This window comes from Paroedura picta, chromosome 7 (assembly GCF_049243985.1).
Source record: "Paroedura picta isolate Pp20150507F chromosome 7, Ppicta_v3.0, whole genome shotgun sequence".
In the NCBI taxonomy this organism is placed as follows: Eukaryota; Metazoa; Chordata; class Lepidosauria; order Squamata; family Gekkonidae; genus Paroedura; species Paroedura picta.
This window is the reverse complement of record NC_135375.1, coordinates 105304877-105327845: the sequence shown is the minus strand read 5'-3', so window position 1 is coordinate 105327845 and position 22969 is coordinate 105304877. Positions and strand designations below refer to the sequence as shown.

The window sequence follows — 22969 nt, the reverse complement described above, 5'->3', positions numbered from 1 at the left end:
AGTGTGGCGGTCAGTTGCTGAATCCGTTAGCCAGCTTGGTGAAGTGGTCAGGAGAAGCAGCCTCTAATTTATCCTTACCATTGTTCTCTTTAATATTTGCGGAAGGCCCCAGTGGGTGGAGTGCTGTCCGGGACACATCCGGTGTCCAGACTGTGCTTCCGCCTACATGGGCCTATCTGGCGGCACCCAGACCAATTTGGGCCAGCCCCACTCAGGCAGACTAGTTCTCAGGCCCTGCCTGGTTGCCGAGGAGAGCACTCCTACCCTGCCCTGCCTCGGCTGCCGATCAACACGTGCTCTGGCCATCTGCCCAGTCAGCAGCATGCCTCAAGCCTCGCCCACCACGTGCCAGGCCGACCGGCTGCGGGGCCGTCACCCCAGCAGCCAGTGGGAACCCAAGGTCGCCCGGCGGCCTTAGTCAAACATTCCCTGGTACTTTTGAGCCAGTGGCCTATTGATACTAAAACAGTAATATAAGGCTGTAGGATTTTTCCACTATTGTTACAACAAACTGATATTGGAGGACTCATCCACCGAAGAAGTTCCTGAAAACGGAAATTATCTAGAAACCGTTATGGTTGATTCTTCATGTATATAAAAGAAATTGTATTGGAGTTGAACATATATATATTATTACAAGAATATTGCCTTGGAAAGGTTCCTTGTTTTTCTGTTGATATGCATAACTTCTGGCCGGCAAGCAGGCGTACACATGATACGCCATGCAAGAGCCTGAATCGCCTCTACCCCAAGGAGGGGGCAGAAATTAACCAAAAGTGCTTTGGCCAGACGCCAGTATTGACACCGACCGTGCCAACTGCAGGACAAAATTGCCCAAGGCCTGGGAAAATGAGCCTGAGGTAGCTAAGTGGGTCTGGAGTTCTTTTGAGGAGTATTTTCAGAAATGGCCCAATAAACAGTCCCCTCTTGGCTTGGACTTGGGGTTGCCAATCTCCAGGAGGAGGCTGGAGAGGACACGGAATTACACCTGCTCTCCTGGTTACGGAGATTAGTCCCCTGCTTTGGAAGGTGAATTCTACGGCAGGAGATAGTCAACCTGTGGTCCTCCAGATGTTCATGGACTACAATTCCCATGAGCCCCTGCCCGTGTTTGCTGGCAGGGGCTCATGGGGATTGTAGTCCACGAACATCTGGAGGACCACAGGTTGGCTACCCCTGTTCTACGGCTTTAAACCCGGCTGAGGTTTCTCCCCTCCCTCAAACCACACCCTCTGCAGGCTTCATCCCCCAAATCTCTCGGAAATCCTCTACCCAAAGCTGGCAACTCTACTTGGGCTGCTTCTTTCAGCCCTGATTTCATTTGTCCCCCACCTCAGAGAGGCCCGGGGTCATGGCAATAAGAATGACGTCCTGCCAGGTTTGAGTAGAGACACGTGGAATCACAAGCTTCCCCCATCCCCCCTATAGCAGCTCAACAACTCTGAAAGGGCAGCTATGCGGGTCTGAAAGGCTGCCCCTTCACAATTCAAATAATCCTCCCTCCACCCTGGACCAATCAATGTTTTGGTCTGGGATCAATTACTTTTAATTCCCCAAAGAAAGCCAGATGGCATGCCTATGATCCTGTGGTGTCCTTCTGTAGGATATTGTCTAAAATTAAGTATTTCTTTTCAACTGCAAAACTCACACACCCACACAAGGATCTCTGGAGGCTTTCTCTCTGTGAAGGTGATCTTTCCGCACAGCCTGGAATGCGCAAACAGTCGAGGGTCACCCTCCAGTGAATATCAACCTGCTTACCTCCCTGCCAAGTCCGCGGCACCGCACGCTCCATCTCCGGGACGACGGTGTGAGTTTTGGAGGCTCTATGCCTCATTTAGCCCTGGTAATGGCCTAATTGGGTTGGAAAAATGCAGGGGCAGGAGCGGGATTTAAAAACCGGCTTCTGCGGTGCCGATTGGAGACTTCGGAAAGAGAGGGAGAGAGCAAGAAGGAAGAAAAAGAATGTCCAAAGGCGGAGAGGGGGGAAAAAAAGGGATTTCCTCCTCTGAGGAGCACTTCTTTGATTGTACGAAGATCAATGTTACCGGCGGATATGTTATCAATATTTTCAAAAGACAAAGGGGGGTGGGGGCGGGACGGTGTCCATGCACAAAACAATGTCTAAAGTTTCATGCATGATTGGCTCCCGGCACCTTTTAGAAAAAAAAACCATCCCCATTCCCAGCTCACAGACTCTGCTCCCAGCTCTTTGAATGGACCGTAGCTATTACGGAGTTAATAGGTGATTTTTACCTGGTCCGGAGGTCCTGCGACATGGGAGGATTCCAGTGACGAACACGGCCATTCACTGCAAACACAGCTGGCTACTCCGGGCAGCTAGAGCACCATGTGGCCGTCGCAATCCCCTGACCATTCGGGGGGGCTTGATCCAGATGGGACACGGCTTCCCATGCAAAGCGTTCCAACAGTGACTCCCCTTGCTCAGGGTACGAAGATTTGAGCGGGCCAGGTTTCATGCCGAATCCTCAAAAGCTTTTCTGTTGGGGAAATGAGACACGGACTCACAGAACTGGAGCAAGCTAGTTACACTAAGGGGTGCCAGCCTCCAGGCGGGACCTGGGGACCCCCCCGGAATTACAGCTCACCTCCAGGCAACAGCGATCAGCTGCCCTGGAGAAAATGGCCACTTAGAAGGTAGAGTGGACGGCATTTTAGCCTATTTTAGCCCTCCCCTCTCTGAACGCTGCCCTCTGCAGGCTCCACCCCAAAGCCTCCAGGTTTCTCCCAACCCACAGCTGGCAACCCTGAGTACACTCTTCTTGAAGAATAAAAATTATACTCATTGTTGAATTAGGGTAGCTCACTGATCACCAGACATCAGAGATCAATTCCCCTGGAGAAAATGGCTGCTTCGGAGCACAGATTCTGTGGCTTTGTACCCTAGTGAGGTTTTTCTCCCTCTGGAACCCCAATCCCCCCCCCCAGCTCTACCCCCCTCCCCGAATTCCAAGAATTTCAGTGATTGGGATCTAAGTGGGTTACATTGCATTTTCCAAACAGGTAGAACACGAACTACCCATATTGGATTGCTAGCTGTGGGTTGGGAGATTCCCGACAAAGAAGAGCTGTGGTTTTGTACCCCCACTTTTTCCTACCTAAAGGAGTCTCAAAGCAGCTTACAAATTCCTTTCCCTTCCTCTCCCCACAACAAACATCCTGTGAGGTAGGTGAGTCTGAGAGGGCTCTCAGAGAATGGTGACTGGCCCAAGGTCACCCAGCTGGCCACATGTGTCTCGGAGGTGCTTAGAATCACCTTCCCTTCTTCTCACCACAACAGACACCCTGTGAGATTGGTGAGGCTGAGAGAGCTCTGAAAGAACTGGAACTGGTCCAAGGTCAACCAGCTGGCTGCATGTCAAGGAGCGGGGAATCAAACCCAGCTCTCCAGATTAGAAGCCTCTATAAAGCTTTGAAATTTTAATTTTTGTATTTGTTTTTCTATTGTTACCCACACTGAGAGTTGGAAGGTTGGGGTATAAATAAGCTTTTTATATTATTATTTATTCATTATTACACAATGCTGCTCTTAACCACACTACACCACGCTGGAACTCCCAGAGTATCACCAGGCACTTTCTCACACACTAAATAACACACTTTCAATTCCACTTCCCATGCAGTTCCCAACTGAATTTTACAGTGTCAAACGGCAAAAATCTACTTTCAAACATTTGCTGGAATGGATTGAAATGGCATTATTTAGCCTGTGTGAAAGCACCCAGGCCTAGTGACAAGTCAAACAGTCTACTCAAAGGCTAGACCAGGGGTAGTCAAACTGCAGCCCTCCAGATGTCCATGGACTACAATTCCCAGGAGCCCCTGCCAGCGAATGCTGGCAGGGGCTCCTGGGAATTGTAGTCCATGGACATCTGGAAGGCTGCAGTTTGACTACCCCTGGGCTAGACTATCTTACAACATTCTCCAAAAAATTTTTCCGGGGAGGTCCTCAAAGAGAATAGAACTTCATGTTTGCTGCATAGATATTTATTGGACAGATGCACACTCAGATAACACCTGGGGGATAATCTGTTTGAGAGGGCCCACAAGCCAGCATGGTGTAGGGGTTGTCGGTTTTGCTGCAGGCTCCAAAAATGATTTAATGGGGGAACCTCCTAACAGGAGTGTGCCAGTTTCCAACAGAATAGCAAACAAGTCCTGGTGAATTTCCCTTGTTTCAGTATACTTCATCAGTGTATAATGTAACCATCAATGGACCAAATGAATTACAATGGCAAATGCTCCGTGTTCTCTACATCTCCCAGAATGTGCAGTGACATTGTGCAGTCCATTGATTGTCACCTCATACATTATACATTGACAAAGCAGATCAAATCAAGGGTAATTTCTGGGAAGGGCAGGGTTTGGGGAGGGAAGAGACTTCAGCAGGGTAGAATGCCATGGAGTCCAACTTCCAAAGCACCACCGTGTTTTCATTCTCTCCCATTCCTCTTTCTCAGCGCATCTGTAAAACTGTGCTTCTTTTCCGCTGCACTTGGGCTGCCTCAGTATGGTGGGCTCCGCTTTCTGTGAGCTCCCCCTCACTGGACAGATCCTTCTCCCGGATGCTTTAGGCTGATCCTGCCTTGAGCAGTGGGTTGGACTGGATGGCCCGTATGACCCCTTAGAACCCTATGATTCTCTGATTCTCTACTGTAAGTAACGGCCCTTCTAGTTAAACTAGAGCAGGGGTAGTCAAACTGCGGCCCTCCAGATGTCCGTGGACTACAATTCCCATGAGCCCCTGCCAGCATTTGCTGGCAGGGGCTCATGGGAATTGTAGTCCACGGACATCTGGAGGGCCGCAGTTTGACTACCCCTGAACTAGAGCATCCAGACATCCAGAGAATCATAGACGCTTGCTCCTTACCATGGGACGCTGGCCAGCATCAGACCCGCCTCGCTCTCCGCCCCGGGAGCCAGCCCCCTCATGCCCTGAAACTCTGTGTAAAGCCTTTTAATAAATAATAATAAATGTATATTTAGTGTTGATTTCTTCAATCTATTAGCGCCATTCAATGCTCATACACAGGTCAGCTTTGGCTCGGGGCAGGGCGGGGGGTCTGGTCGGTATACTGCATACTGTCTCTCGTATTCTATGAATAACTTCAGCCGTCTTCATTGGCAGACAAGCCAGACCCTGAGTGGGTTTTGGGCGGAGTCCAGGTGGAAATTATAATAATAAAGAGATAACAGAGACTCTTAAATGTTGATTAAGCCATTGGACAGATTCTTTTTTTCCTTTGTTGTGTTCCTTTGGGATCGTCCACTTTCTTCGTGCAGCACCTGCAGATCCATCTTAGAAACTATTTGGGGATGGTGCTTATGGAGATTTGGGGATGGAACCCACCCTCCGAGACATCCCTTTTCTATGTAGCCTGGAGATGAGCTGTAATTCCAGGGGATCCCCAGGTCCCACCTGGAGGCTGGCATCCCTATGCTGACACCACACTGAGGACCACTGTGCTTTAGATAAGCACGTTCTGAGCTTATACTTTTGGCAGCACGAGACCTTCCTGTATGGCTGCCCTAACCCCAGATGGCCCTTTCCTCGCTTCCACCTCTCAGTATAATGAGGAGTGTCAAGGAAGGAAAAGAATCTCTTCCTTATTTGAAGCATTTGTTCTAACTGTAATCAGTACAAAGGCATCACCACCAAACATTCATTTGAGAGCAACACAAAGAGGTTTTGGCGGGGGGGGGGGGGGGAACTCACTCAGCCAGAGATAAAAGCCATTTCATGCCTGCAGAATGAACACCAGTAGACTTGTTTGTTTGTTCAATTTATAGCCCACCTTCCTCCTTGGACTCAAGGTGGATCACATAATAGCGCCCCATAAAACCCCATTAAGCCCATAAAACTGTAAAAATCACAATCACAAGATGGTAGAACGAAAAATCCTCCAGCCTCCCCACCACCTTCAGAGGGAATAGTGTAGCCTGAGGGGGCCCACCGATCTTAACACACCCATCCTCAACCGAAGATCTGGCGGAAAAGCTCCATTTTACCCTCTGCACGTGATCATTTATGTTCATTTTTTAAAGGTACACTCCCCGTTCCAGTTCTGCTGTTCCTGTCAGGTGATTTACAGTAATAACGAAATCAGAATTACAGCTGTGTAAATGTAATTCAAATGAAATCCTCATGAGAATAAAAGAACCAAGGAACAACACGGCGTCATCAAAACGCACACAGTTAGGAGGTGAGGGATATGGACAGGCAACATTTGTTTTAATCTACCTGGAGCTCTAAATAAAGGGGGAAAACAGTATTTGCCTGGTCCCTAAAAGATGGCCGACACCCCGTGGACAACCTGGGTAGACAGGGGGGAGTCTTTGATAAGATGCCTCTGAAGATGACCTCAATCCCCAAGTCAAGTAATCTGAGAGAAGCTGGCCACAAGTCCCTTTTGTACCTAGAAGTAAAACTTTGCCAGGGCAGAAGCTGCCCTCATCTCAATTGAAGAGTTTGCAGGGGAAGGCTCGGTAGGCAATTAGTTATCTAGTTCAGGGGTAGTCAACCTGTGGTCCTCCAGATGTTCATGGACTACAATTCCCATGAGCCAACATGCAGACACACAGACCATCTTGAGGAAAGCGGGGATAGGATCCCTAGAATAGAATCATAGAGTTGGAAAGGACCTCTTGGGTCATCTAGTCCAACCCCCTGCACTATGCAGGACACTCACAACCCTCTCGCTCATCCACTGTCACCTGCCACCCCCTTGAGCCTTCACAGAATCAGCCTCTCTGTCAGATGGCTATCTAGCCTCTGTTTAATAATTTCCAAAAATGGAGAACCCACCACCTCCCGAGGAAGCCTGTTCCACTGAGAAACAGCTCTAACTGTCAGGAACTTCTTCCGGATGTTTAGATGGAATTTCTTTTGAGAACAACTCTGCTCCATCCTCTATATGGCAGCCTTTTCAATACTTGGAGATGGTTATCAGATCCTCTCTCAGTTGTCTCCTCTCCAGGCTAAACAGACCAAGCTCCCCCAACCTTTCCTCATACGTCTTAGTCTCCAAACCCCTCACCATCTTTGTTGCCCTCCTCTGGACACGCTCCAATTCATCTACATCCCTCTTCAACTGGGGTGCCCAAAACTGAACACAGGACTCCAAGCGAGGCCGAACCAGAGCAGAGTAAAGCGGTACCATCACCTCCCGTGATCTGGACACTATACTCTGTTTGACACAGCCCAAAATCCCATTTGCCTTTTTAGCCACCGAGTCACACCCTCTTACACAAAGTGCTGTCGTCCACCACCTGCATGCACAGCAGCACCTTTCAACATGGGGAACAACACCGCTCTTTGATTTTGCTTCCACGGTAAGTTCTAGTATCGAGACGGGGAGGGGGGGAGAGATTTTAAAAAGAAGAGGCTGCAAAACCTCCCATCTCGCTTCTGCCCATATCGGTTCCCCCCATGCTTTGGTGACACAACTTTGCTAAAGGAGTTTTTTTTCCCCTTCCGTCAGCACAACGGGAGCGACCTGCACCTGTGTTTGTCTCCGAAGACCCTGATGAGTCCCAGCGCTCACTTTTGCCTACTGTGGGAGATGTTGTAGTGAAGCAGAACAAAAACCGGGTTGGTTTCCAGATAACAAAGCCTTCAGTTGCTCTGTCAGCAAAGAGGAAATCTTGTTTTGAAGAAGAAGAAGAGCGGCTTTTTTGTAGCCCTGCTGTTCACTACCCGGAGGAGTCCCAAAGCGGCTTCAAAACACCTTTTCCCTTCTCTCCCCCACGGAAGAAATCCTGTGAGGTCTGAGGGCGCTCTAACAGAACTGCTCTGAGAGAACAGCTCTAAGAGAACTGTGACTGGCCTTGGGCTGTTCTGAGCAAGCAGTCCAGTCAGAGCTCTCTAGCCCAGTGGTTCTCAACCTTCCTAATGCCGCGACCCTTTAATAGAGTTCCTCATGTTGTGGTGACCCCCCAACCATAAAATTATGCAAGGGTTCTTTCCCAGAAATTAAACCAAAACTGACCAATGGCATGAAGATCCATGGTTCAGGATTGTATATAAAATGTGTTTTTTTCCCGGGGTTTCTCAGTTCAGTTCTGCCTCTTTCCCACCATGCCAATCTCACTCTTTTCAGCAGCTTCAGACAGACGAACGCTCTATCTTGATCTACCCCGCAAGGCTGTTGTGTAGGTGGCACCCCCCCCACCGGCCAAGCTGCTTGCCCTGCCGTGACCCCTGTGAAAAGGTCCTTTGACCCCCCAAAGGGATCTCGACCCCCAGGTTGAGAACCACTGCTATAGGTAAAATCAGTAAACTCAATCCTATCATATCTCAGAAATTAAGCAGAGTCAGTACTGGCCGGCTCTTAGAAGGGTGACCTCTAAGAAATACCAGAGTGATGCCTTCCCTTCCTCTCCCCACAACAGACATCCTGTGAGGGAGGTGAGACCAAGAGAGCTCTGAGAGAACTGTGACTGGCTCAAGGTCACCCCGCTGGTCGCATGAGTCTCAAAAAGGCTCACAATCACCTGCCCTTCCTCTCTCCACTCAGAGAGAACCGCGAGTGGCCGAAGGTCACCCACCTGGCTGCGTGTGGAGGAGCGGGGGGATCAAACTCAGTTCTCCAGGTTACAGGCTGCGGTTCTTAACCACCACTCCACTAAGCTGGCTCTTTCGAACCCTTTGGCACTAAGGCCGATTCGGGTAGGTAGCCCCACCGCTCTGAAGAAGCAGAACCAAGGCACCTCGAAGACCGACAAACTTTAATTCCGGGGTCACGTGAAAGGTTATACCCAGCATGAAAGTTTGTCCATCTTAAACCTTCCTTTGGTCCTCCGGCCCCCAAACAAGAAAAAAATATATACAAAACAAAAACCCCCGTCTATGAGCCATGTCTTAACAATGCCGAAAAGAGGACTGAAATTAGAAATTCAGGATCCGCGCTGAGGGCTTCTATGGCAACTGCACAGCTAATTGAGCGGTGACATCACACGAGGGGGGAAAGTCAAACATTAACGGCTGGGGAGGAAATGGAATGTTCAGGCAGGCCATTTTGGGGCTGCGGCGCTTAAGGGCTACTTAGCCTGCATTATCCCACAAATGTCACCGAATGCCTGGGCCCTTTTCATTCTCTCCTTTGAGAGCCCATCCACGGGCCGACTTATCAGATTCCCAACTCTGTCCTCCCCTGTCCATGGAAGGCCGAACGTAGGGTTGCCAATCTCCAGATGATGAGCAGAGAAGTAAACCTTACAATAAAGTAACAATATCCGTATTTTACAAAATATGTCTTTGCAATAAATAAAGGTAAAGGTAAGGGTATCCCCTGTGCAAGCACTGGGGTGACGCCTTCTAACGTTTTCATGGTAGACTCAATACGGGGTGGTTTCCCCAGTCATTACCGTTTACCCCCCAGCAAGCTGGGTCCTCATTTTACCAACCTCGGAAGGATGGAAGGCTGAGTCAACCTTGAGCCGGCTGCTGGGATCGAACTCCCAGCCTCATGGGCAGTAAATAAAGCTATACAAATGGAAAAACTCATCTCTTTGTTTTTCTTTTCGTTTAATGTGAAGGCTCCAACCCAAACGGTCTCATTTTCAAACTTTCCCTCAGTGGCTGTCCTCTCATTATTAGATCAGTATAAGTGATTCTAAATAGGAAAGTATAACAACTTAATTAAGCAAAAGAATTCTTAATATATAATCTGGCCAACGGCTCCGTATCGTATGGAGATGCTTGTCTACATTCCTATTACAGGAGTTTTTCTATGGTAAAAAAGTTGAGAAAGGCCGTCCTAGATCAGGGGTAGTCAACCTGTGGTCCTCCAGAGGTCCATGGACTACAATTCCCATGAGACCCTGCCAGCAAATGATGGCAGAGGCTGTGCCAAGCCCAAGGTGACCCAGCTGACTATATGTGGAGGAGCGGGGAATCAAACCTGGCTGGCCAGGTTTACCTATTACACCATGCTGTACCCATCTGAAAATGAGTCTGGAGAATTTAGTCAACTTGAGGTGACCAGAGATGAAATTCTAGCCCTATTGGGGACATTAAAATTAAAAAAAAAACAGCTCTGGGTTGGCAAATACCTTTTGATTCACATTAGTGCTTACTCATAATCGAGTGGAGGCACCATTCTTTGACTCCTATAAAAGATCTCTGGCCAGGCTCAGTCATCAGTCCAAACAGCAGCTTCATCCTCGCTGTCGGAACAGGTTGGATCTCAAAACAACTTGCATACCTAGCATGGCTCTTTGGCTATGCTCCATAAGCGCAGTAACCATAGAGAGACAGGATGCTGCAATCGTGATAGTGTCATTTTAGGCTCTGGGAAACCCAAGTTTAAATTCTCATGGAAGCTGACTGGGTGACCTTGAGCCCATCACAGGCCTACCTCACAGGGTTGTTGCGAGGAGAAAATGGAGATGAGAATGATATAAACTGCTTTGAGAGTTGGAAGGGACCTACAGGGGCATCTAGTCCAACCCCCTGCACAAATATTATTATTATTATCATCATCATCATCATCATCATCATCATCATCATCATCATCATCATCATTATATTTCTAGCCCTCCACTCCCCTGAGGCTCGTGGCGAGTAACAACATGTAAAACCCCATAAAACTCCTAGTACATAAAACAACTAAAACAATCCCCAACCCACCCGACACGCCCTACCTGATGGCGGTGGAACTATCCGAAAAACCAGGGGTCACTGCTGATGTAGATGTAAAGGGGGGGATCCGATCTAAAAAGGAAACCTGCCCACCACAGGTACCCCAATTCCATGCCCAGATGACACCCTTTCCCCAAAACCAGAATCCCAGACCAGTCTGGCCTGGAGGATATTCGCCTCCTGACCCCAAAGTGGCAACCGGCATTTTCCTGGGCATGCAAGGAAGGGCCACAAGAGCCAAGCATTGACACAATCTCTTCTGCCCACCCAATCACCATCTGGGACCACCACCAAGTTCACAGAATCTGCTTTTCTGTCAGATGGCTGTCCAGCCTCCCATGAAAAACTTCCAAAGGGGGAAGAACCCGCCACCTCCTGAGGAAGCCTGTCCCACTGAGGAACCACTCTAACTGTCAGGAACTTCTTCCGGATGTTTAGCCAGAATGTTTCCCTTTGGGAAAAAAGGCAGGACATAAATTAAATAAGTAGATAAGTTTCTAGCTTCACCTTTTTACATGTAGAAGGCAATCTCTGGCAGAAACAAATGCAAGGATGATAATTTCTGGATAGCTGGCTTTGGAACAGAACAGAGGTTACTTTGGGCTCTGTTCCATACTAGTTCCATAATATGATTTTGGCACAGGTAGACGAGGAAGGTTCTGGTGTAACGTCCTCTTATTTTTTGTAAAAGAAAAATTACATGTAACTTCTCAGATTGTCATGTTCCTAGGACGAAATCCAATTTTCGAGACATCTGGTTACTGTGTGCCTTCTTGCCACATCAAATAAAAAAGAAAAGAAAAAGAGAAAAGCGAAGAAAACAGAGGCCGTGGCTCACTGGGAAAGAGACAAACAAGGTCTGTCACCTTCTCCCTTTCCAGGCACGAATGCCAAATCTTCAAAAATATTGAATTATTAGGAAACGAAAGCCTCCTTTCAAACAGGAAGCTCTTGCAAATCACATCACTTTTGTTGGAGAAGAATCATTTTTCCTTCCTTATTGCTCTGCCCAGATTGAGTCTGGCTCTTTGGATGGCCCCAGATGCCTTCAATGGCAGAGGGATGCATTGTCTGGTAGCTCATTAGAGCCATAGGGGGTGGTGAAGGAAAGTAGGGTCAAGTTGAGTTCAATTTATGGCGATCCTGTGGGATTTTCAAGGCAAGAGAGATTGGGAGCCGGCTTGCCATGGCCTGCCTCCAACGCACAACTCCTTGACGGTCTCCCTTCCAAATATTTGTCAGTCTCCAGGTGGGACTTAAGGATCCCCAGGAATTCCAGCTGATCTCCAGACTACAGAGATCAGTTTCCTTGGAGAAAACGGATGCTTTGGAAAGGAGATATTTGGCATTGTTCCCCACTGTGGTCCCTGCTTGTCCAAGGCTTCATCCCCAAATCTCTGGGAGTTCCCCAACCTAGATCCAGCAACCGTACCACCTATCTCCCGCCAGTGGTCAGGGGTGTCCCCCCTGTCTACATGAGGTCCATGTCTTCCTCTTAGTTTTGTCTTAATTACAGCATGGAAAACGAGTCCATGAGTTAGGGTTTCATTGAGTTCTGGCTCACTTGATTCTTCTGATTGGTATGTTGAATAGTGGGTTTTAGCCAAGGAAGCTATGGGGCAAGATTTTACTCCCGGGTTCTTGGGCATTTAGGGTTGCCAACCTCCAGCTCTGGATCAGTTCCTCTAGGAAAAGCTTTGGACTTTACAACCTTATACCCTGGTGAAGTGCTTGCTCTCCTCAAACTCCATCCTGCCCAGGCGCCATCCCCCAAATCCCAGAAATTTCCCAACTCAAAGCTGGAACCCCAGTTGCATAAGCTTGATGCCTACCTGTGGATCAGTTGCCCTCTGATAGAACAACTGGAGAACTATTTCCCAAATGTCTACATCAGGTTTTCTCAATCAGGGTTTCGTGAAAGCCTAGGGCAGAGGTAGTCAAACTGCGGCCCTCCAGATGTCCATGGACTACAAGCGAATGCTGGCAGGGGCTCATGGGAATTGTAGTCCATGGACATCTGGAGGGCCGCAGTTTGACTACCCCTGCCCTAGGGTTTCTTCATGGCCAAGGAAGGGTTTCCCAAATTGGGGGAGGGGGGGAATTCTTTATATATATTTTAAAATTTGTTAAACATGTAGCAAGGTGATATAATATATGGTCACATTGACACACAAACACCCACAATGACCAATGCTGGCCCTGGAGGGGGTGGAAAGGTGGAAAGGCGAAGGCCCTGCGTGGGCCTGTACACAGTTGTGCATCCCAACCATATTCTGCACAGTTTGACTCTTCTGGAGTTTCTCGAAAGAAGAAGAATATTTCAGGGCTTTCTCAGCAGCCCGAAAAGTTGAGTAAGGCTGGTTTACATCAACCTTTTAAATTGACTTTTTATTTATTTTCAATCGTTTGACGATGGAGGATCCCCTGAAATATTTTCCAAGTTTTGAGGAACCCCGGAAGTGTGGTGCAGAAGTAAGGGGTGGGGGCCAGCCAATCAATCAAGTGATCATTTGCCTTTTCCATTGTAGGGAAAGAGATGAGGTCTGGAAATCAACAGGGGAAGCGGGCTCCAGTGATGTCAGTGTCCATTCCAGCCTCTGGGATAGGCTGTATAACCCATGGGGAACTCTTGCATGACCCCAGGGTTATATAATCATATAGAATCATAGAGTTGGAAGGGACCTCCTGGGTCATCTAGTCCAACCCCCTTCACTATGCAGGACACTCACCACCCAATCGCTCACCCACTGTAACTGCCACCCCCTTGAGCCTTCACAGAATCAGTCTCTCCGTCAGATGGCTATCCAGCCTCTGTTTAAAAATCTCCAAAGATGGAGAACCCACCACCTCCCAAGGAAGCCTGTTCCACTGAGGAACCGCTCTAACTGTCAGGAACTTCTTCCGGATGTTTGGACGGACTTTTTAAAAAATTAATTACATCCCACTGGATCTGGTCCATCTCTCTGGGGCAAGAGAGAACAACTCTGCTCCAGGACCCTGGTTGGGAATGCCTAGTTTACATGCAAACGGGTCTTCTTCTGTAGTATTGCAGCGGAGGCCAATGGGGACCAAACCCAGATCGAACTGGCTCCACCTAATATGGGCTCTGGCTCCGCCTTCAGTGGACCGCCCTGCCCTTTGGTCCAATGGCCCAGATGGGTGGGTGGGTGAGAGGATTAGTTCAGGTGTAGTCAACCTGTGGTCCTCCAGATGTTCATGGGCTACAATTCCCATGCTGGCAGGGGCTCATGGGAATTGTAGCTCATGAACATCTGGAGGACCACAGGTTGACTACTCCTGGATTAGGTCATGTAATTTTGGAAGGGGGTAGGGGTTTAAGTTCCAAAAGTTTTCAAAACAGCAGACTTACAACTAACACCTTTAAATCGCAACTGTGTGCTTTCAAAAGCCCCTTCAAGGAGCACAATGGAGCCGTCCCAACTTTGCTAGGCCTTGCGCAACCAGGTATTCCGAGCCACGCAAAAGAAAATGCGCATGATGGAGAAATTATGGAAAAAGAGCAGGGGAAGGTCTTTGCTGTTAGATCCGTGGGTTCAGAGGTGGACACAGACACTGAGCAAGAGTTGAGCTCTTGATGAAGACCCAAGGGGAACTGAGTACTGAACCAAATAACTCCCAAACAACCCCAATTTATATACGAAACCACACAAAGTCTCTTCCTGCCAGTGTGTACTATTGGTCAGTTTCACTTTAAACTGACTGGATCTAGCCCTGCATTGGTCAATTTCATGTTGGCTAGGATTTATTTCATTTATTTATTATTTGATTTCTCAACTGCCACCCTCAGACCAAGCCAGCTCCTGGCGGTTTACAACAAATCCCCAGTATAAAACAACAACAATCCCCGGGGAGCATAACTTCTTACTAACCCCGCTCCCGACACACCCATCCAGCATGGACCAAAGCTGGTCCTCCCCTCTACCCACTGCCTACAGGCCTTGGGAGACACTCCTCTGGCCCTAGATATTCAGGGCATTCTAAGGAGGGCCCAAGATCTTCCACCAGCTGGCTGCAAACTAAATGCCTAGTGGAAGACGTCTGTCATGTAGTCCCTGCAGAACCGTGACAGTTCCGTCAGGGCCCTCCGCTCTTCCACCAGTTCAAGCTTGGTCCTCAGCAGGTTTGCAGACACAGTGTTTGCCCTCCCACCTCCGTAGGTCTACAAGGGGAATAGTCACCGATCATCAGAGGTCTGGGAACTGGCGAGAAATAGTAAGGCAGCAAGATGCCTCAATGCAGGGTTCCATGCAAAGTCGCTGGGCTTCTTCTTGGTGTCAGTGGAGGCTTGAAGAAGAGGAAGAAGAAGAAGAAGAAGAAGAAGAATAGTTGGTTGTTACATGCTGCTTTTCTCTACTTGATGGAGTCTCAAAGTGGCTTAGAGTCGCCTTCCCTTTCCTCTCCCCACACCAGAAACCCTGTGAGGGAGGTGAGGCTGAGAGAGCCCTGATATTATGGAATAAGAAGAAGAGTTGGTTCTTATATGGCACTTTTCTCTACCTGAAGGAGGCTCAAAGCAGCTTACAGTCGCCTTCCCATTCCTCTCCCCACAACAGACACCCTGTGAGGTGGGTGAGACTGAGAGAGCCCAGATATCACTGCTCGGTCAGAACAGTTTTATCAGTGCCATGGCGAGGCCAAAGTCACCCAGCTGGTTGCATGTGGGGGAGTGCAGAATCGAACCCGGAAGGCCACATTAGAAGTCCACACTCCTAACCACTGCACCACACTGGCTACACCACTGCACCAAATGCCAATGGGGTAGAAGGAAGTGGCATATTTTATTTCTCATCTCCTGCCCCTGCCTGAAGCTCAAATAAACAACCAGATTGTCGTGCGCTGTAAGGATGCTAATAAACAGGAAATCTCTGCTTTAATCTAGCAAAGACAAAATGCAATTAGGTTTCAAACTGTTTCCAGACAGAGGCGGTCCCAAAGCCATGAGGGTCTCAGACTATTCAGGGCGTTAAAGTCCCAACACTGCTATCAGTGGGTAACACTATCTGGAACGACATCAAATCCACTGGCTCAGACATGGAGTGATTCTTGGGTTTATTTCAAAAATGCTTCATTTTGGTCTGCAGATAATGACTTGGATTTTGGCTCCTTTCGATGAAGGCCAGTTCCATCACCTTCATTTGATAAGCAGGAAGAGTGGTGCAAAGACACTGTCAGGAAATGCAAGATCTGTAGGGTGCACGCATGTAAAAGACATGAAGAATGTCCTGCAGGGGGCATTGGAGGATATGTGTATTTAGCATTATTAGATCAGGAACCTGATATTTTTCATTCTCCTTCTATGCCCTGAATAGACTACTTGGGAGACTCCCTGCCTCCTTTGAGCACACTTCCTCCCTGCTTGCCTCCACGACAGGCTGAACAAACTCTACAGAACAGTTAGATGGGTTGTTTGGAATCTCGGCCCTCTCTTTCTATACAAATTCGCATCTTTTCTGAATAAAACTCAGTTATTCTTTGAAGCAGCCTGATGCTCCTTTTTGCCTATTCAGGCTCTGCCAACAGGAAGTAGCAGATACCAGGATGGTAGTAGTATTTATTACATGATCAAGCCTAACTGTGGGTTCAGCCCCCAGCATCTCCAGGTAAAAGGATCAGGAAGCAGATGATGAGAAAAACCTCTGCAAGGCTCAAAGGGGTGGCAGGTTACAGTGGATGAGCGATAGGGTTGTGAGTGTCCTGCATAGCGCAGGGGGCTGGACTAGATGACCCAGGAGGTCCCTTCCAACTCTATGATTCTATGAGTCCCTGGAGAGCTGCTGCCAGGCAGAGTTGAGCAGCTCTCTTCAAACTTTTTGACTGTGGAGGGGCTCCTCAAATAGTTTTTAGGCTTTGAGGAGCCCCAGACCCAGGCCGGAAGTGATGTCAGTTGGCCACTCCTCCCTGCCACGTTTAAGGAGGATGGGGGGGGGGGAGAAAGGAGGTGGTTTTGAGGCAGGAGTAGGCCTCCAGGCTCCACCCCCTTCCCCAGGCACAATAACCACGTGAGAACGCCACCCCCCAGGTCAAGGGAGGCAGCCGGTTTCCTGCTTTCATAGCAATGCCATGAATAGCTTGTGTCCAAGTCCATTAACGCAGGAGATAGGGGAAAGGCCAGGGAGTTTTCATGGAGCCCCCAGTTGAGAATACTGTCCTTGATGGACCAAGGGGCTGATTCGGTGTAAGACAACGTGTCTGTGTTCAGGCATGTCCTCAAGGAGGAGAGCACAACTCTTCTCTGATCTCTTTGCTCCAGAGAGCATGAAGTCTTCCTGGGAAGGACAAGCATCATCCATCAAAGGGAGAGGGAGGCTTCAAACTTGCAACCAGTCAATAAAGCTGTGTTTGGAGAGATGCAGACTTCCATTCATGGCCTTTGCTATGCAATGGGGCAGGGTTCCACCAGAGCAAACACCTAGGAGGGGGATCTGTCCACCGCTGTCTTTTAATCAGCTAAAGCCCGGTTTTATAAGCTAGACAAACAACAGATGAGGTATTTACAGTAGCCCGGCCGATAACCCCAGGAGAGGCACCGGCCTTTGAGAATATTTGCTCCTGCCCACTCCCCACCTCCCCAAGGAGGGGTCAATATATATACACACACATATACACACATATATACAGAGAGAGACACACACAGACAGAGAGAGACAGACAGAGAGAGACAGAGACAGAGAATTAACTTTCCCATGTGGGAAAGGGGTAGATCAGGGGTAGCCAAACTGGTTCACCAGATGTCCATGGACTACAACTCCCATGAGTCACTGCCAGCACATGCTCATGGGAATTGTAGTCCATAAACACCTGGACAGCACCTGTTGGCAGGGGTCCATGCACATCCGGAGAGCCACTGTCTGGCCACCTCCTCGTACACAGCATCACCTTTGTGACTGTGTTCATAAATCTACGGGAAACTGAAGCCCTGTTCACACGCTGCATCGGAGGCAAACACATCAGTTTGTAAGACGGAACCAACAAGTGTTCATTTTACGGAGAGCCAGTGCAGTATAATAGTTAAGAGTGTTGGCCTCGTATCTAGGGGAATCGGGTTCAAATCCTCACTTCTGTCACGGAAGCTGGCCAGGTGACCTTGGGCTAAATCATACCCTCTCAGCGTTACCCACCTCACAGGGCTGTTGTGAGGACAGAATGGAGAGGACCGTATAAGTTACTTCAGGTCCCCCTTGAAGGGAACTGGCTGCTTCTTTTGCTCCCCTTGCCCCCTCTTGAGCGTGACTGTTTATGATTTCTATGCCTGGGGGGGCAGAACCTGCCCCCTACTCCTGCTTTCAACTGCCTCCTGGCACTTCCCCCCCCCCAGTCCTCCTGGAGTCTGCATATTAATGTGATGGTGATATCACTTCTGGTCACATGGCACTTCTGGGAGGGCACAGCAGGGAGGGTTTGGAAGCTGACATCACTTCCGGGACTCCTCCAAGTCAGAAAAATTATTTGAGGGGCTCCTCCATGCTCAACAGGTTGAAAAAGGCTAGCCCAGGAGAAGTCAAACTGCGGCCTTCCAGATGTCCATGGACTACAATTCCCATGAGCCCCTGGCAGGGGCTCATGGGAACTGTAGTCCATGGACATCTGGAGGACCACAACTTGACTCACCCTGGGCTAGACTATAGTGTCACTCAATACACATACAAAGAACAATCTAACATCCACCATTCACAGAATGTCCGTACAGCCAGCGTGACTCTGGGAAGGGGGGCGGAACTTCGGTTTTGGGGTTCAAAAAATGAGATCCAAACTACTGGGCGGGCGGATGAATCAGAAATCTCATCAGATTTCTGAACTAAAAGAGATCAAGTGCCTGGCGTGGCCGATTTCTGAAGCCACAAGAGACTCCCAGCGGAAAAAGTCCACCCCGGCGCCATTTCACACCATTCGTCCATGCGGAAACGGCTGCGATCGTCAGGGAGCAATAACAGATCTCATGTCCAGTAGCGATCTCCATATTCCGGGGGGGGGGGGGAGGAGGAGCCACATTTAACAGCACCCTAAAATATAAGGGCTCAGGCTAGCCCAAGCCGGTCAGATCTCAGAAGCCAAGCAGGGTCAGCCCTGATTTGGATGGGAGACCCGGGTTGCTACGCAGAGGCCGGCCACGGCGAGTCACCTCTCAATCTCCCTTGACTTAAAAACCCTGCCGTAAATTGGCTGCAGCTGGACAGCCCTTCCCACCTCCAAAATATAAAGGGAGGTAGAGTTTTTTCCAGTGGGGATCCTTCCATGCATAATGCTGGAGGTTTAAGGCTCTATTGCAGGGGTAGTCAACCTGTGGTCCTCCAGATGTCCATGGACTACAATTCCCATGAGCCCCTGCCAGCATTTGCTGGCAGGGGCTCATGGGAATTGTAGTCCATGGACATCTGGAGGACCACAGGTTGACTACCCCTGCTCTATTGGACCCAGAGTTTTGAACACCAAAGGCACAATTATCCCTTCCCCTTCTCTGTTCACAATTACTGGGGCTCAGCCATCGCAGCCTTTTGCAAGAGAAGCCGAGATTGAATCGCCGACAATCCGCAACACCGCGGACTTCAGGCTGGCCCTCGATAGAGGAGTCTAGCCTGAGCTGTGCGTGCGCTGGAAAAGAGCCACTGCCACAAGGTCTCAACGGTAGCTAAACATTGTCGGAAGCTGAAATGCCCAACCCCATCCCACCCCCAGACACCTGCTAGCAAGGTGTATTGAGCCCCCCCAAAGACAGGGCCAAGGATTTCACAAATGCTCCATTTCCCCACCCACCCCTAAAGGTAAAGGTAAAGGTATCCCCTGTGCAAGCACCGAGTCATGTCTGACCCTTGAGGTGATGCCCTCTAGCATTTTATGGCATACTCAATACGGGGTGGTTTGCCAGTGCCTTCCCCAGTCATTACCATTTACCCCCCAGCAAGCTGGGTACTCATTTTACCCACCTCGGAAGGATGGAAGGCTGAGTCAACCTTGAGCCGGCTGCTGGGATCGAACTCCCAGCCTTATGGGCAGAGCTTTCAGACTGCATGTCTGCTGCTTTACCACTCTGCGCCACAAGAGGCTCTTCACCCACCCCTACTTGGTGTGAAACCTCTAGCTCCCCTTGGCCAGCAACTCACAGACTAACCATGGATTCAGGTGGGGAGCCCTGTTGGTCTGAAGCAGGGGAATGAAATTTGCGTCCAGGGGCACCTTCCACAGTTTGATCCGAGGTAGCAGCATTCGTGTGCATGCAGAGGAAAGCTTATACCTTGAATCAAATTGGGTGGTTCAGATTCTAGCCATGTTTACTTGGGAATAAATTGGGACGGGGGTGCTACTGCAGCCTGAGCACGCCTAGGATTGTGTCCTAGCTACACTTACATGGGAGGAAGAGGCTGAAAGTCGTGGGGCTTTTCCCAGATGAAGCATGCACTAATTTAGACAGATGGTGAAAGGATGGGCAGAAGGGGTGGTGTCCATGCTTGGCTCTTGTGGCCCTTTCTTGCATGCCCAGGGAAATGCTGATGGGTACTTTGGGGTCAGGAGGTGAATTTCTTTTAGACCAGACTGGCCAGGGATTCTGTTTTTTTGTGAGGAGGGCATCATCTGGGCATGGAACTGGGGTTGCTGCAGACCGGCCAGGAGTTGTGAATTTCCTGCATTGTTCAGGGGGTTGGGCTAGATGACTCTGGAGGGCCCTTTCAACTCTATGGCTTTACGATTCTAAGCCCTCGTTTGGAAGTAAACCTCATTGTTTCCAATGGGAGACTGCAACCCCTTAAGCATCGAAATGAACGATCTCTCCCACGGCTCCCGGTCAGTTTAATGGAGCGTTTTCCATTCCTCTGAGCAGAGCGAACCTGCACAATTTTTACACGCAAGGAAGTCCCATGCCGCACGGGTCGGCGCAGGCCCTTCCAAGGGGCGGCATTTTCCTGGGCAGAACAAAAGGCCAGTCGGCTTCTACTGATGTTTTTGTTCTGTTTGATATTGTTAACATTGTTATGTTATGTTGGTTTTAATTAGTTGTTAACTTCCAGTTGTATGACGTAAACCGCCCTGAGCCAGTATAGAAATTAAATCTAAGAATTGAATTTAAATAATAATAATAATAATAATAATAATAATAATAATAATAATAATAATAATAATAATAATAATAATAATAATAATAATAATAATAATAATAATGGTGGTGGTGGGGGTGGTGGTGGTGATGCTGGAAAAACAGTGAAAGACCCTCTCCCTCTCGCCAAACTCCCCCCCCCCCAAGAGCTTAACTCGATCCGCTGACTTTTGCCGGCCCCTGCGCGCCTTACTCCCGAGGAAGCCCACCAAAACGACAGCGGCGCTCCGACCAGTCCGACGGCCTCGACGCCGCGGAGTTGGGTCCCCAGTGGGGCAGAGGGATCCCCCCCACACACACCCACCCACCCAGTCCGCCCGCCCGTCGCACGCCCTTTCGGCCCGACCTTTCGGCCCGATGGCCGCGCCCCGGCGCCCCCTGGCCGCCCGCTCCGCCGACCCACCTGCCCGGGAGGGAGGGCTCCTTGCCCGGCGGGGCGCCTCCATGGCCGGCCGCCTTGACCTTGCCGAGCGACGATCCGGCCACCTCGGGACTCGCCCCGGCCAAAGAGAGAGAGGGAAGCGGGCGGGCTTGGCCAGCCGCCCAGCGAGCCGGCAGCGGGGAGGAGGAGGAGGAGAGCGGACGAGCCGGCAGCGGCGGGCGCCCCATGTGCGGCGGGCGGAGCCGGTGGGAGCCGCGGAGCCGGTCGGAAAAGGCTCCCTCCCTCCGCGTTGTTTCTTCAACGCGCCGTTGGGCGGCCGGCTCCCTGAAGAGCTAGCTTTCTGCGTACAAGGAGCCTTCCCAAGTTAGGGTGCGCGGGATTTTCTTGTGCTGGAGTTTGGGGAAGTCGAGCTGCAAGTGTTCGAACTTCCTGCGTGGGAAATTTCCAGAGCTGAAGAAGAGTTGTTTTTTTATACGCCACTTTTTACTACCCGAAAGAGAAAGCCGCTGACAGTCGCCTTCTCTTCCTCTCCCTGCAACAGAGTCCCTGTGAGGTAGGTGAGTCTGAGAGAGCTCTGAGAGAACTGAAACGGGCCCAAGGGCACCCGATTGGCTGCATGTGGAGGAGTGGGAAATCTAACCCGTTTCTCTATATTAGCTGCTACATCAAGCTGGAATTATGGATGCGGGAGATCAGGAGCAATTCCAAAAAATCTCCAGGCCCCACCTGGAGGCTGGCATCCCTCGGCTTACCCGCCAGAGCAGCCGTTTCCGCCAGAGGAACTGATCTCTGTCGCCTGGAGATCAATGGCAATCCCAGGAGATCTCCAGGTCCCACCTGGAGGTTGGCAACCTTATCCACCAGAGCTTGGGTTGCACCCAAAAGATCACCCACCAGCCGAAGGACAAGGAAGGCATGGACGAAACAAAAGCTGACAAAGGAGCTACGCGCTAACCAAGAACCATCGTTATTGTTAAACAGCAACAACAAAGCCAAAATGAGATCTAGCATTAAACTCATTAATTAATTATATTTATATACCACCCTCCCCTGAGGGTCAAGGCGGTTCACATGAAACAGGGGAGGGCCGCAGTTTGACTACCCCTGAACATGTAAATGGACTGTAACCGTAACAGCGATAACAATAACAACAGCAACTATAACTGAAAGTCACAGTCTAACCCAGTGGTTTTCAACCTGGGGGTCAGGACCCCTTTGGGGGTCGAACGACCCTTTTACAGAGGTCGTGGCAGGGTGAGCAGCTTGGCCGAGGCGGGGGGGGGGGGACATCCACACAACAGCTTTGCAGGGTGGATCGAGATAGAGCGTCTGTCTTCAGCAGCGGAAAAGAGCGAGATCGGCATGGTGGGACAAGAGGCAGAACTAAACTGAGACAAGCCGGGGAGAAAACCAATTTATATGCAATCCTGAACAACGGATCTTCACGCCCTTGGTCAGTTTTAGTTTAATTTCTGTGGAGGAATACTGGCATAATTTTATGGTTGGGGGGTCACCACAACATGAGGAACTGTATTAAAGGGTCGCGGCATTAGGAAGGTTGAGAACCACTGAATTTGTAACAGTTCAACAGGTCCTTGGTTCAGGGGTATGGGTTCTTGGGAGGGAGGTTCAGGAGCCCTGCAGATGCTCTGGTCGGCCTCAATCCAATGTCTGGTGGAAGAGCTCCCCCTTGCGGGCCCTAGCGGAACTGTTCGATCTGTTTCTAAATAAACTAATTATAACCATGTCACAAATTGTTGTCATTCTAGACCAGCCTCAGTGAGTACTCAATGGTACAGGTAAAAACTTTATTAAA

The 22969-nt window shown here is 49.6% G+C and overlaps 1 protein-coding gene across 3 annotated transcripts in view; it reads right to left on the bottom strand.

Annotated features, from left to right (window-relative positions):
• The window catches only part of CASR (calcium sensing receptor), a 60702-nt gene extending 39277 nt beyond the window's left edge, over nt 1-21425 (bottom strand). Inside the window, exons 1-2 of one of the 3 annotated variants that reach the window (XM_077345904.1) lie at nt 21175-21425; nt 2257-2501 (exon numbers count right to left, since the gene is read on the bottom strand). The gene's annotated coding sequence lies outside the window, so the exon portion shown is untranslated. Of the gene's footprint in view, nt 1-2256; nt 2502-8568; nt 8750-14862; nt 14971-21174 lie in introns of those variants that run through there. The other 2 variants (XM_077345905.1, XM_077345906.1) reach the window with 2 other exon arrangements.
• Between the last annotated feature and the right edge of the window lie 1544 nt (nt 21426-22969).